The sequence below is a fragment of the Acartia tonsa genome, chromosome 3, assembly GCF_053477335.1.
Source record: "Acartia tonsa isolate MP-2025a chromosome 3, ASM5347733v1, whole genome shotgun sequence".
Taxonomy (NCBI): Eukaryota; Metazoa; Arthropoda; class Copepoda; order Calanoida; family Acartiidae; genus Acartia; species Acartia tonsa.
In genome coordinates this window covers 5,968,532-5,982,827 of record NC_137262.1, presented here as the reverse complement: position 1 = coordinate 5,982,827, position 14,296 = coordinate 5,968,532, and the positions used below count along the sequence as shown (strand labels likewise).

Here is a 14,296-nt window from a genome sequence, read left to right as displayed (position 1 = left end):
AGGGCTATTAGAAGGGACATGAAAGTGAAGAAAAATAACTTAAAACCTTACAACGACTTTTATTTATAAAAATTAAACAGCCTAAAACCACCCTGGGACCTATGGGAAGCTTCACTCTAAAGGAGAACCATATCGGTTCAGCGGTTAGCAAGATCCTTCGCTGCAGACAAAAAAAGCTTACTACTTTATATAATAGGATTATTCAGTTCTGACACAATGCAAGCGTTGATGTAAATTTGTCCTACCGTTTCAGAGCTTCATTTTGTTGATGTTATCATCCTTGTTAAATAAAACTTCATTCTTATTAAAATAGCTGTTTTTCTGATGTCTTCCTTTTTCATCCAAATATTTTTTTATGTAAATGTATCCAAGTTTTATTATTAATTTATTGATTGGTCATACCAATGTCCAATATGTTCTTTTTATATTAATAGCGGCTACGCCCCCTAGAAGCCTCTAGGAGCACTTAAGGTAGGAGGAAGAAAAGTCGACCTCATCCCATTTTAAATTTGAGTTTCAAAAGAGTAAAATATATATTTTTTGAGGGGGAGGGGGTGAAGACACCCTCCCCTTAAAAAAGTTTGAAGCCTTCCCAGGGCCTATAAGAAGCTTCATTGTAAAGAAGAACAATATCAGTTCATCGGTTAGCGGGATCCTTCGGGACAGACAAAAAACGCTTACTACTTTATATGATAGGATTGCCACTCTACATATGGAATTACCGATGATGTCCTTGTTATTTCAATAAAATATTCTTAGATTCAGAGACGTGCAGAAGTGGGGAAGTAGTTGGTGTATCTTCATCCCTGGGAAAATAAAATATAATGTGAAATGTTTTATTTTAATCGTTGAGAACAAAAAAAAACTCGTTTGTATATGATCAAAGTTGGTTAATATTGAAACTTGAATTAAAATTATTACAGTGCATATGACAAAATGTGGATTTAGGTGCAGTTTCTGCGGTAAAGTGTTCCTGATTACCTATGATAAAGTTGACAAGGATTAGATGTGATTTAATCGAAATATATTGTGGTAAGACGACAGCATACGGACGGGCATTACACAGAGTTGCTACGCAGCGGCTTATCAAATCAAGCCTTCAGCGCTAATCCTATTATCACCATTTCACCCCTGCCCGCTGAGACCCCACAGGCAGCGGTCAGATTGGACCGTCTAATAGGGGGAGGGACGCGGCCACTTTACAACCCCGCGCCCCAGGCAACTATCCTACCAGGAGGTGGTTACCTTCCCCTTGACTGCAGCTTACCCCAAAATGCCTACCGCTGCAGGGCTCCGCCCTTGTGTCCCCACACCCCCTTCAACCTAACCTATTGTTATCATCTATTTTTGTATATATAGTAATAACCCTATTGTAAATGTATTCAGTTTTAAATATATCTGTGTAGTAGTAAATACTGCTAGTTCTTTATTGGTAGAATTCTTTAAGGCTAGGGGCTCGTTTGGATTCGAACTCGCGACGGTAAGCTGAAACGCTTCAACTTACCACATCTTGGTGTCAGCGTGTTTCAATCGAGCCCTGCTAAAACTAGCCAATTCTACCTCTGATTGGACCCTTTTGCAAGTAAGGGGACAGTCAGCCGCCAACTAAGAAGCCAACTGACCCGCGAGACGGCCTTTTTAGGTCGATTTTCCATCATTTTGAACGCATTATGTAGGCCTCTGGCCTACGGCAAGCAGATTTAGCCTGCTAAAAGCGCCAGTTGACGGCGTTTTCCGTACCGTGTGGGAGCGGCGCTAGGTGCGCCACCACGGTGATCGGATAATTTAGCTCAGACGGCTACAGAACTGAGTCTAATTTGGCACGTGTAGCTGGGACAAGCCCCAGGACACCCAGGCCAAACCTACGAGACGGACAGCTGCGTAGCTGGTCTCCCTGAGAAGGCAATGTGTGGCTGCGAAGCTTCAGCACACAAGTAAGGCCTACCACTGCGACGGATAGCAGAATTCGAGCCCAAGGCGCGGCAGGACGGGACATTCCCTGCCGTCACCTCTCAGGATTCGAACCCACGGCGCTGCAGGACGGGACATTCCCTGCCGCCACCTCTCTGGATTCGAACCCGCGGCGCTGCAGGACGGGACATTCCCTGCCGCTACCACTCCAGACATAACCCACCGGCGCTTGCAGGACGGACATTCCCTGCTGCCACCGCTTCCAGAATCACCCTTAGAGCTCCTAGTGATAACTACACATAAGTGTTTATAAATGTCAACCAAGTGATAAAATATAAAATTGTTGACCCAGTGATTTGATAAGCTCAAGTGATTCGAAGCTCAAGTGTAAACCACCACCAAAGGTTTGCACCCACTATGGTAGGCGAGAGCACCATAGCTGCGGCCCGACCGCCGCCAAAGTTCCGCCCGACACCGGCAGAACGGGAGGCCCCCTTGTCCCATGGACAGGACCTCCACTTCCCCTGCCATATCAGGGTGAGGTTCCCCACTCACGACCCTGCCCAGCACGTACAGGTTGATGCCATGGTGGATTCTGGCAACCGTGTACCAGGGTCCGCTGTTATTTCCGAGTCCCTCATGCACGCAATGGGCGTGCAGAGGATGTTGATTCCAGACAACACCCAAATCCTGACCGCTAATGAGGAAGGGCAGCCCCTTCAGGTAATTGGAAAGTTATATGAATTATATATGGCAGTCTCACACACTCTTATACTCCATCTGTACCACGTGACCGTGGTACGGAATCTCTCGCATCCACTGAACTTAGGGGGGTACTTCCTCAAGGAGTTCGGAACTAGGCTCTGTTTTGACATGCAACCCCCCTGTCTGTGGGTGCGTGGGGAGTTTATCCCCCTCCACGGCGTCCCTGTGGACCGGGAGACCGCAGAGAGAGAGTTGAGTTATGAGGGGCCCCTGCCAGGCCCTCTGCCAGAGCAGCCAGTGCCCTGGGTGCCTCTGGAGAACCTGCCAATGACGTTCCCCAAGATTTCCAGCCCTCCAGAGCCCATCTTCTCCGCCGATACCTTTATCAACGGCCAGCCGTGTCCACCTGGCCCCCTCTACCTGGGGCCCCCAGCGATCCAACCCGCTAAGCCGCGGTTAGCTAAGTCCAAGACCAGGCCCGTCAAGTCGTGGTCTGATGCACTCGGAGCCGCGCCTGACCCCCAGGATTCAGCCTCTCCCGGCGCCGTGCCCGTCAAGTCGTGGCCGGACGCCCCTGGAGCCAAGGCTGGCCCTGACAACCCGGCCTCTCCCAGCGCCGAGCCCGTCAAGTCGTGGCCTGACGCCCCTGGAGCCAAGGCTGGCCCTGACAACCCGGCCTCTCCCAGCGCCGAGCCCGTCAAGTCGTGGCTGGACGCCCTCGGAGCCACGAATGGCTCCGATGCCTCAGCCACTCCCGGCGCCGAGCCCGTCAAGTCGCGGCCGGTTGCCCCCGGAGCCAAAGCTGGCCCCGTGCCAGCCACCACTTACAAGCTAAATGCTGTCACTCCAGCCAATGGCCAACCACCCCAACTCCGCACGGCCAAGCGGGTGGCCTTGCCTGGGCGCAGCATCATGGCTGTCCCTGTTGAGCTAGTGGGACACCGCACCAAGGATGCCATCCAGCTGTCTGCTCCGGAACAAAAGTTTGGGGAGTATCTTGTCATCCCAGAAGGCCTGTATGCGCACAGGCCTGGCTCCGCCAACGTGTTCCGAGTACTGGTGGTCAATGAGGGGGAGATGCCTCTCCTGCTGAATGCCGGCCTCCCCGTGGCTGGGGAGCTGGTGAAGCCCGACGTTCTGGAGGTCTCCGACGAGCCTCCCCCTCGCATCCATTCCTTCCAAGAGCCTGCTGAACCCCCAGATATGCAGCAGCTGTGGGCGGATCTTGAGATGGAGGAGAATGAGTTCCTGCGCAAGGACCCCCTGCTCAAGAAGGAGGTCTGGACTCTGCTGTCGGAGTACAGGGACGTCTTCTCCAACTCTACCCCGGGCTGCACCGACGTCGTAGAGCTACAGCTGCGCCTCAAGCCAGGGACCCAGCCGATCCGCCAGAAATTTCGTGATTTGAACCCCCGGCAGGAGGCTGAGTTGGAAAGCCAGCTGGATACCTGGTTGAAGGAAGGAGTCATAGAGCCTTCGGACTCGGCCTGGAGCAGCCCCCTGGTGCCCATCAAAAAGAAGGACGGGAGCACCCGTTGGGCGGTCGACTACCGGGCCCTCAACAAGTGCCTTGAGCTGGACAGCTACCCACTGCCCAAGATCCAGCAGCTGGTAGAACGAGCCGGGGGACACCGCGTCTACAGTGCTTTAGACGCGGTGGCTGCGTACTACACCATCCGAGTGTCTGAGGATAGCCGGCCCTGCACAGCCTTCACCACCCCTAGGGGCTTGTACCAGTGGAAAAGGATGCCCTTTGGCCTAGCCACCGCACCTTCCGTCTACTCCAGGTTCATTGCCGGGGTTCTGAACCCATTGGGCACGGCCAACCTCAAGTTATACCTGGATGATGTCTTGTCTTTTCACAACGACACCTGGGCCCACCTGGCTAGGCTCCGAGAAGTCTTGGAAGCCCACCGCAGGGGAGGAATCTGCCTCAAGCCCTCCAAGACCAAGCTGTTCCGCGCCAAGGTAGACTATCTGGGCCACACCCTCAGCCATGAGGGCATAGCCATGCAAGAGGGTTACATTGACCGCATCCTCGACTGGCCAGCCCCCAGCACCCCCAAGGACCTGCTGGCGCTCCTGGGGTTCTTTGGATACTACCGGCTGTTCATCCCGGAATACGCCGACCTCACCTACGAGATGAATCGGCAGAAAACGGCCAGGACGCTGACATGGACAGCTGAGATGGAAGCCCAGCTGGTACAGCTCAAGGACAAGTTCCGCCAAGCCCCCATCCGAGCGCCACCCAGGTTTGACCTGCCAGCCGTGTTCCAGCTCACCACGGACTACAGCAGCCGGGCCATCTCTGCCATTCTCAGCCAGTGCCAGGACGGCAAGGAGAGGCTCATTGCCGCCGTGGGGCGCAAGACGACCGACCCCGAGACCCGCTACCCGTCCTGGAAGGGAGAGATGGCCGCCATCATGTATGGGATCCGGAAATTCCACGGGATCTTTTCCTACCGCAGCTTCCAGATCAACACTGATTCCTCGGCCTTGCTACAAATGAAGTCACTGAATGCATCCACAGGGATGGTAGCCCGCTGGCAGGAGGAGCTAGTGGCCCTAGACTTCACCGTCTACCATCGTCCCGGCACCCAGAATACCAATGCTGACGCCCTCAGTCGCCGGGAGGATGACAACATGCCGGCCCCGTCCGCCAAGAATTAGCAGAGCAGGCCGAGTATCTCCACCACCTTTACCAGCTAGGGGAGCCCGCAGCTGGCAGACCCTCCACAGTACGGCTGGATCCAGCACGAGTCTTGGAAGCCCAGACCCAGGATCCCCTCCTGCTCCGTGTCCGCCAGTGGGTGGCTGACGGGAAGCCCCCAACTAAGGCTGAGCTCCGGGGCAAGGACCAAGACGAGCAGCAGTGCGCCAGCCGCTTAGCAGCACTTGGACTCGACGAGCATGGCTGCCTCACCACCACTGACAAGACCCTGACAGGGGAGAGAACACGGTACCTGCTGCCTTCGGCCCTCCGGCAGGACGCGTTCTTTCTGGCCCATGGAGCCCCCATGGCTGGGCACCATGGAATGGACGCCACTATAGCTCGCGTCGCCATGCACTTCTGGTGGCCCAACATGTCTCGCGACGTCCGCCTGATGGTCCAGACCTGCCCCGAGTGCGTACAGAAGGTCACCAAGGAGAGGCTGAAATTAGGGATACACGTGCCCTCCCAACAGGGGTATCCACAGCAAGTCCTGTTCATTGACCTGGTGGGGCCCCTACCAGAGACGCCAGCCGGGAACAGCTACATCCTCACCTGTCAAGATGGGTTCAGCCGGTTTGTCAGCCTCTACGCCATCCCCAACAAGCGCACCCTCACGGTGGCCGAGGCACTGCTGCACCGCCACCTAGCCACGTTCGGATGTCCCTTGAAGATCCACTCCGACAATGGGATGGAGTTCACTGGCCAGGTATTCAAGGAACTAGCCTCCAAGCTCGAGATTGGCCTGACACATCCACCGCCCTACAACCCGCAGTCCAACCGGGTCGAGAGGTTCCATCGGACGCTCAACACAGGCATGCGGCTGTTCCTGGACCGAGATGACAACAACTGGGAGCCACACTTGCCTGCTATTGCCTTCGCCTACAACACCAAGACCTGCAGGTCCACGGGCGTGACCCCCTTCCTGGCCTACTTTGGGAGAGAGGCCAAGCTCCCTGTGGACTTGGTGCTCCGGCTGCCGGACACTGAGTATGCGTCAGTCCCAGCAAACGTCCAGGCCCTCCTGCAGCGATACCACGCCGTGTATGACGCAATCCAGCAGCGAGAAGAAGGGACCATCCGAAGGAGCGTGGCAGCCTACGAAGGAACGGCCAAGTATGAAGTTGGAGACCTGGTCTGGTATCTGGCCCCCCGCCTGGTGCCAGGTAAAGCAGCCAAGATTACCAAGAGATGGACCGGCCCCTGGAAGATAGTGAGACGGGCCACGGACGTCCACTACGTCATCAGCCCCGCCTCTCCGACAGCCAGGATCTCAGAAATCACCGCGCATGTTGGCCGACTGCGCAAATACACGGGAGATGTCACCGCCCAGCAGATTCCAACGGACATTCAGGACGACTTGGACGGCGACGAAGACGCCACTGAGCTGCCGGCCGGAGCCGCGGCGTTGCCATCCAGTAGACCAGGGCAGTTCCCCGTGTATCAGCCGGCGGCCGCAGCAACAGAAGCCCCACAGCCTAGCTGCCAGGATCGTGACCCGGTGGAGGAGAACCTGCAGCACCAACCCAGCGAGCCACAGCTGGCGCCGCCGGCCCCAGAACCACCCACGGATGCAGTTTGGAACCCCGACGCGGACATGGAGCCCCTACCTGCCAGCAGCGAGCTCCCAGGAGGAGAAGTTGCCACTGAGATGGAAGTCGCGGCCCCCGAGGGTGAAGCAGAAGCGATGTGCCCCCTCCAGATGACAGCCGTCCCCATCCGGGTGGGAGCCAAGAGGCCGAGTAACCTGGACAAGATGGGCGCCCCTATGGAGTTCTACGCGCCTACTACCATCGTTGTCCCTCCCCTGGGAGCCTCTAGAGTGAGCCTAGGCCTCCGTGTCCAGCTACCAGCCAAGACAGAAATAGTCCTGCAGACAAGGCCTAACTTCCAACGCCGGGGCCTGGCCGTTGCCAACCCCCAGCTGGGAACCAACCGGGAGCTGACAATGCTGATATCCAACCACAGCCAGACCGAGCAACGAGTGTCCCGAGGAGCCTGTGTAGCCCGAGCTGTCCTACACCGCGCTGTGCCCCAGGGAGAAGCTGCCGTCCCCCACGGTTCAAGGCCTGGCGTCCCGGTGGTCCCGCAGCCCTTGAAGGGGAGGATGTGGTAAGACGGCAGCATACGGACGGGCATTACACAGAGTTGCTACGCAGCGGCTTATCAAATCAAGCCTTCAGCGCTAATCCTATTATCACCATTTCACCCCTGCCCGCTGAGACCCCACAGGCAGCGGTCAGATTGGACCGTCTAATAGGGGGAGGGACGCGGCCACTTTACAACCCCGCGCCCCAGGCAACTATCCTACCAGGAGGTGGTTACCTTCCCCTTGACTGCAGCTTACCCCACAAATGCCTACCGCCGCAGGGCTCCGCCCTTGTCTCCCCACACCCCCTTCAACCTAACCTATTGTTATCATCTATTTTTGTATATATAGTAATAACCCTATTGTAAATGTATTCAGTTTTAAATATATCTTTGTAGTAGTAAATACTGCTAGTTCTTTATTGGTAGAATTCTTTAAGGCTAGGGGCTCGTTTGGATTCGAACTCGCGACGGTAAGCTGAAACGCTTCAACTTACCACAATATTACTACAGTTGAGCTGTGTATTTTTCCTTGGATAGTCTCTTTTCAACAACAGTGCCGTGTATTATTCCTGTTTATGATAATTCTAATTTGTTATACACAGAACAAAAAATACAAACTTTAAATATAACACCAAAACCCCAATTGTTATTGTTTATGAATTATTCTGATGTCTAAATAGTCTTCAAGTTCTAACTAAATTGTTGCTATTAGTATTTAGTAAGTAAGATAAGAAAAGAAATTAAAAACTTTAATTTAGGGTAAATGAAATTAATCTGGAAAAATATATCAATGCTAATTCATAAGCACCACAAACTTATGGACAGACAAATGTAGAACATTATATATAATTGCAAAAAATTTATTGATATAAATATTTAGCTATATTCCAATTATACATACATCAAATAAAAATTTCCATTTAAAGAGTCTAAATAATTTTTTTTCCATAATAGAAGTTGAGCTAGACAACAGATTCTAGTGAATTTAACATGGTGTACCAGGAGTGGCACAGAATGGACCTTGTGGGCCAAGGTTACAGCAGAAAAGTGGTTTTGGACATCCAATTAATGTGCAGGGGAAAAGATTTGTAAAACCACTGAAGGATGGGTTGCTTGGAACTTCAGAATCTGAATTAAATTAAAATCAATCAAAGAAAGTTTTACTCTTTTTTTCTCATATTTTATAGAATTACAAAAAACCTATTAGTAAAGTTAAGGCATAAGAATTATTTATGTAAAAAGCAAATAATAGGTCAAGAAAATTTTTGTATCCTACCAATAAAAGCTGACAAATAGCGTTCAACGCCCCCCCCCTCCCACCACATTTGTCTACTTAGTATATTTAAATTACATCTGATTTAATCTAGTCTTATACTTAAACCCTAAATTAAATTACCTCTTACAGGTTCAACGTCATCCTGGCTAAATACCAGGACTAAGTTCAAACAGATTATTGTCACCTGAAGAAAAAAAGAACATCAAGTAATGTATTAATTAATCAAGTATTATCATAATATTAGATCTAATACAGGGATAAGCCTATACATGGTTAGATATCCATGAAATATAATTAAGAAAAGACTCTTATTTTATAGAAAAGTTATACAGCTGTGTGGATTAATTATTAACCCTTACAGATCGGGCCCCAATTTCCACCTTAATGGATGGGGGGGGGGGGGGGGGGTCATATTGACCCCCCCGTCTATCTCGGCTCCTGTTACAGTTAGAGACATAAAATTTTTTTCTGGCGGTTCACGTGTATTTTTAGAGAAAATTACTTTTTCTAGTCATAGCGGTCAGACCGCTCCTTAGCCGCTTTTTAGCGGCCAGCCGCTAAATATTAAAACAGCTGTAGAGCGGCCAATTTTGCAGCTAGGATGATCAAATTTTAGGACGAACTTTTATTTTTCATTACAAAAATATTACTTTTTCTAATCATCGCCGAAAAACGGCATATAACAGAAATCCGACATTTTCGGCGGTTACGGTGGTAAAACGGCGGTTGGCGGCGCAAATTAATATTTTTATTTGTTTATTGTTGCTCAAGGATTTACCAAAAAAATTTATAGGTCTCTAGCTGTAATAGAAGCCACGATATTCATGATACAGTATACGTTACAAAAAATGACCGGTCTTTAAAATGATCTAGACCCCCCTGTAATGAAGTTATAACCCTATTTTGTTTGTGTGTGATCTTTATATACATGTATGATGGTGTTTGTATCGGTCAATTAGACTAAAGAACATTTTCCGACATTTAGCAGACTATGAAAGAAAATATTCAAAATGAAAAAATTCAGACCCTTCTTTTTTAAAGTAAATTCTACTTAAGCCCAAAAATCACATAGTAAAATTAATTTTAGCCTAGGGGTTATTCAGAGTTTTATCTCAAGCATAAAATTCTGCTTCTATAAACACCTTATTTAGCTTCATAGCTCTCATACAAGTCATTTGAGCACAAAAAGCATGTACCAAGAACACAAAATCGATGAAATTTGGGCTTTGTGCCCAGGGTGCCCAAATTTCAGATCTCAGTCCACAGAATGGGTAGAAAAAAGTTCTTTAGCTTTTTGGTAATGGCATAAGGAATAAAAGGCAGTTACCATTTGAACTCATAGTCTAAAATGACTTTAGAGTACCCTTAGGGCCCCTTACAGGCTAGAACCGAGACATTTTCGATTTTCGATTTTCAGGATTCCAGGTATGAGTCTTTGGTTTGACTTTAGCTCGCTAAAAGTGGAGCTAGGGTTGAGATATTGGAGTTTAGTCTTCTTTAACCTCTCACTGTGGTATCTCAGTGTATTATCCTAGCTTGGTAACTTGATATCTCAAATATCAAGGCGCTGAGACAACTTTTAGTGAGACCGTTTCGGTAGAGCTAGGAAAAAATTCACTCAAAATACATAATTGGTTGATTTTTGACATTTTTAATATCTTCTTTTATAGCCTGCAAAATGTTGGTAAATGTTCTTTAATCTCATTTACCGCAACAAACACAAGCATACATATGTATAAAGAGCACACACACACAAAAAATGGTTAAAACTTTACTAGAAGGGGGGCAATAGCATTTTTAAGACCGGTCTTTTTTTGTAACGTATACTGTATATGTCTGTAGTAAAAGCCGGACAAAAATCAGTCATAAAGTCGGTCAGGGAGCGGTCAAACAGTCATAACACCACTTTTCTCAGAAGGTCATTGATATCTAAGTATTCACCAAAAAAATTGTAAGTTTCTACCTTATACACAAAAGTCATAATGTAGAAATTAAGATTTATTTAGAATTGTTTCTAAATTTGGTGCCATCTAACCGACTTTGACCGGACGCCACGACCGACACAGACCAGTTATCCTTATAAGATCAACTCTTGCCGACGTATAATTACTAAACTTAAAAAGTCATGAAGTCACAACTCTCTATCTTACCTACAAAAAATATGACATTGAAAAAACTAGAGGGGGGAGGGTCAATATGACCCCCCCCCCCCCCGATCTGTAAGGGTTAAGAAATGAAACAAAAATAAAGGTATATTACCAAAATTATAAGTCTCATGTTGTTAAAGCAAATGCAAAACTATTACTGTTCTATTTTGTTGATCAGGTGCTAGTACTAGCATTTGCAATAAATCAAGTAAAATTATGAAATTGCCAAGCCTATTATTATGGAATGAGGCCCATAAAAGGAATCTTTTTTTGGTAACTAATATTATATTTGTCGTCAAAAAGATTAAATTCTCTACTCATTTAAAGGTCTATACAGGATTAGATATCCAAGAAATATAAGTGTAAAAAAAACTATTACTACGTATATAAATAGAACATTATACAGTGCAGTCGTTTAGATAATGTAGTAAAAAATAGACAAATGTAAAGTCATATTACCAAAATTATGAGTTTCATGTTGTTAAACCAATTGCAAAACTAATACTATTTTATATTGTTGATTAGGCGCCTGTAATTTCATTTGCAATAAATCAAGTATAATTTTAAAATTGCCCAGCCTATCAGAATGGAATGAGGCTTTTATGAGACTTTTTTTTGGTAATTAGATATCATTAGAAAAAAGTATCTATTAATCATAATATTAAGGTTTTTGAATATTCTAAAATAAATAAGTCATACAGCGCCATTTCTGTAAAAAATATGAATAGTTATATAGTTGGTCAAAATTGATACAGAGGGATAATGCAAAACTTGAATTATTTGGTGGCTGGATAAGTGCATTTTTTTTATAAATTATTAAATCATTTAAAATCAGACAATTTTGTGTTGGATTTGGATATGCTTTTTTGTTTATATAAAGTTGTTAATAAAATATCAGAAATCAACATGCAAAATCAATCTGTTCTGTGAGATAAATTGTTCTTACATCCTGACATTTTTTTCCATAATACTTTTCAATTTTTTGCATTGTAACTTGTTATGAATCTTAAAGTTGCACAACAGTACAGACTATCCTTTGCATAATATTGATAAATTGGATTTGTGTGGCTTGTAAATTGCAGTGTATGGAACACAGTAATAGTGTCTGACTGATTATGACGTAACAAAAAAAGGCTTTGTTTTCATGTAAAGCATATCATGAAAAACACAGTAATAGTGTCTGACTGATTATGACGTAACAAAAAAAAATAGCCAATGAGAGGCCGTTATTGACCAATGGTAAAATTTATAGGGGCCTCTCATTTGCTAATTTTTTTTTGTTACGTCATAATCAGTCAGACACTATTACTGTGTTCATCATGAACTTTATTTTTAGTAAGCAGAAATTTTAATTCTGAAAAGCATGAATAAATCCTCCTCCCCTTTTAAAAAGTTCTTGCAATTAAATAAAATATATTTTCCTCACTTTAATTTTTACTTGTATGTCTATTTAATTATCTATAAAAGTACAAATACATTATATATTAAGTTCTGATATACTGATAATTATATTTCTAAATAGTGTGCAATGTCGCAATATTCTGTACTCTTTATCTATAATACAAAGTAGAACGATGTCTGTCTGTTTGTTTGTCTGTTTGTTTGAAGCAAAGGATCTCGCTAACCGCTGAACCGATCGGGTTCTCCTTTACAGGGTAGCTTCTCATAGGTCCCGGGAAGGTTTATAACTATTTTCTTGGGGGGTGGGACACCCCCAACCCCCCTAAAAAATGAAAAATACTAGGGTTGGGCCGGATACTTTTTTGGCCGGATACCGGATATCCGGCTGATTTCAAATGCCGGATATCCGGTAACCGGCCGGATACCCGGCAAACGCCGTATACCCGGCAAACGCCGGATATCCGGCAAATATTCGGTTATCCGGCCAGTTTACCGGATATCCGGCCGGATAACCGGCCAAATTACCAGATATTAAAGTAGTAAAAAAATTTCTTCAGAAATCTTATATAAATTTACATTAAGTTAAACTTATTCAGAAAAAATGTTCTTCTAGCTTCAATAATAAGAAAATTATAGCCAAATTAAGATTTTAAAAAGCAGAGATTTTTGGTGTAAAGTATAAAAAATTACAGAGCCGGATATCCGGCCGGATAGTTTCAATATCCGGTATCCGGCCGGATATTAAAAATGGCCGGATATCCGGCCCAACCCTAAAAAATACCCCCTCCCCCCAAAAAAGAAAAATTTGGTTTTATCAAACCTCTTGGGGCACAAGCCTCTAGAGGCTAGGGGCGAAGCCGCTAGTGAAATAATAATATAAGAATTCAAGAATCATGCTGTATCCTAGACCTCATTAGATATCAAATAAAAATAACATGTTTATTGTTTAAATAAAATGTGTTGATCACTCTTTGTAATCTATAATACAAAGTAGAATGATGTCTGTCTGTCTGTCTGTCCGTCTGTCTGTCTGCCCGTCCGTCTGTCTGTCTGTCCGTCCGTCCGTCCGTCCCTTAAGATCTCGGTAACCACTGAACCGATCGGATTCTACTCTTCAGGGTATATACCTATTGGTCCTGTGGTGGTTTTAAGCTATTTTCTATTCCCCCCCCCAAAAAAAAATAATTTTCTTGGGAACACATTAGACCAAGCACCAGTAGTACTTTATTATTTTTTTTTTAAATTATCTCTTGGGGCAAAGCCCCTAGCGGCTAGGGGCGAAGCCACTAGTACATAACTAAGGAAAGTTTTATTTTAGAAATAAATCTTATATTTCAGAAACTCGAGGAAGCTTTTATGTGATTTAAAAGACTTATTTGGGCATTCTTTTACCATATGAATTGTAAGTAAAAATATTTTTGTTAATTTTGGAAATTTTTTTCTGATGTCCTGGTTTGATTTAAACTTAAAGTTAGACATAATGTTACAGAAAAAGGAATTACTGATAGTTTTTACTTTTTACTATTTTTTTTAGGGGTGGTAACCCCCCCCCCCCCCCATCCGAATAGTTACTAAACTTCCCGAGGACCTATGAGAAGATTTAATTGGAAAACCATATTCAGCGGTAAGCGAGATCCTTTGGTACAGAAAGCCAGAGATTTTGTTAATTTTATAAATGATTATATAAGTGTTATACTTTCTTTTTATCGAAGTAACAAAACTACTTTTAAAATACTTTTTATTTTTAAATATTCTTACTAAAGAATATTACTTTCTATGGCACTTTTCTGATATCCCAATATTGTTTAGAGTTAAAAGTGCCTACAAAATTGTTGAATAGTAAGCAGGTTTACAAAAGTTGTTGATTTTTGTATTGCAAAAACCTCTGATTTGGTGGGATTTTTGTGAACAAAAGTTTATGTATACGTGGTATATTTAAAAAAAGGTATCTATATAAAGTTCCAAAATGCAATATGATTTTCTAAAATAAATACTTGGTACTAAAAAGAGCATGGCGAAATTTGTAGTAATTAGAGAATAATAGAAATTTATAAA

The 14,296-nt window shown here is 45.5% G+C and overlaps 1 protein-coding gene and 1 long non-coding RNA gene across 3 annotated transcripts in view; both read right to left on the bottom strand.

The window, feature by feature from the left end:
- The window catches only part of Nop56 (Nop56 ribonucleoprotein), a 422,283-nt gene that overhangs the window by 14,646 nt on the left and 393,341 nt on the right, over positions 1-14,296 (bottom strand). The gene's annotated exons all lie outside the window — the stretch shown is intronic.
- LOC145313146 (uncharacterized) lies at positions 8,264-11,378 on the bottom strand. Of its 2 annotated transcripts, none has more exons than XR_013877262.1 (3): positions 11,300-11,378; positions 8,814-8,877; positions 8,264-8,545 (listed from the first exon to the last, which is right to left on the bottom strand). It is a non-coding gene; the product is annotated as an uncharacterized LOC145313146 (long non-coding RNA). The 2 variants fall into 2 exon arrangements; XR_013877263.1 differs by lacking the exon at positions 11,300-11,378 and adding an exon at positions 10,953-11,112.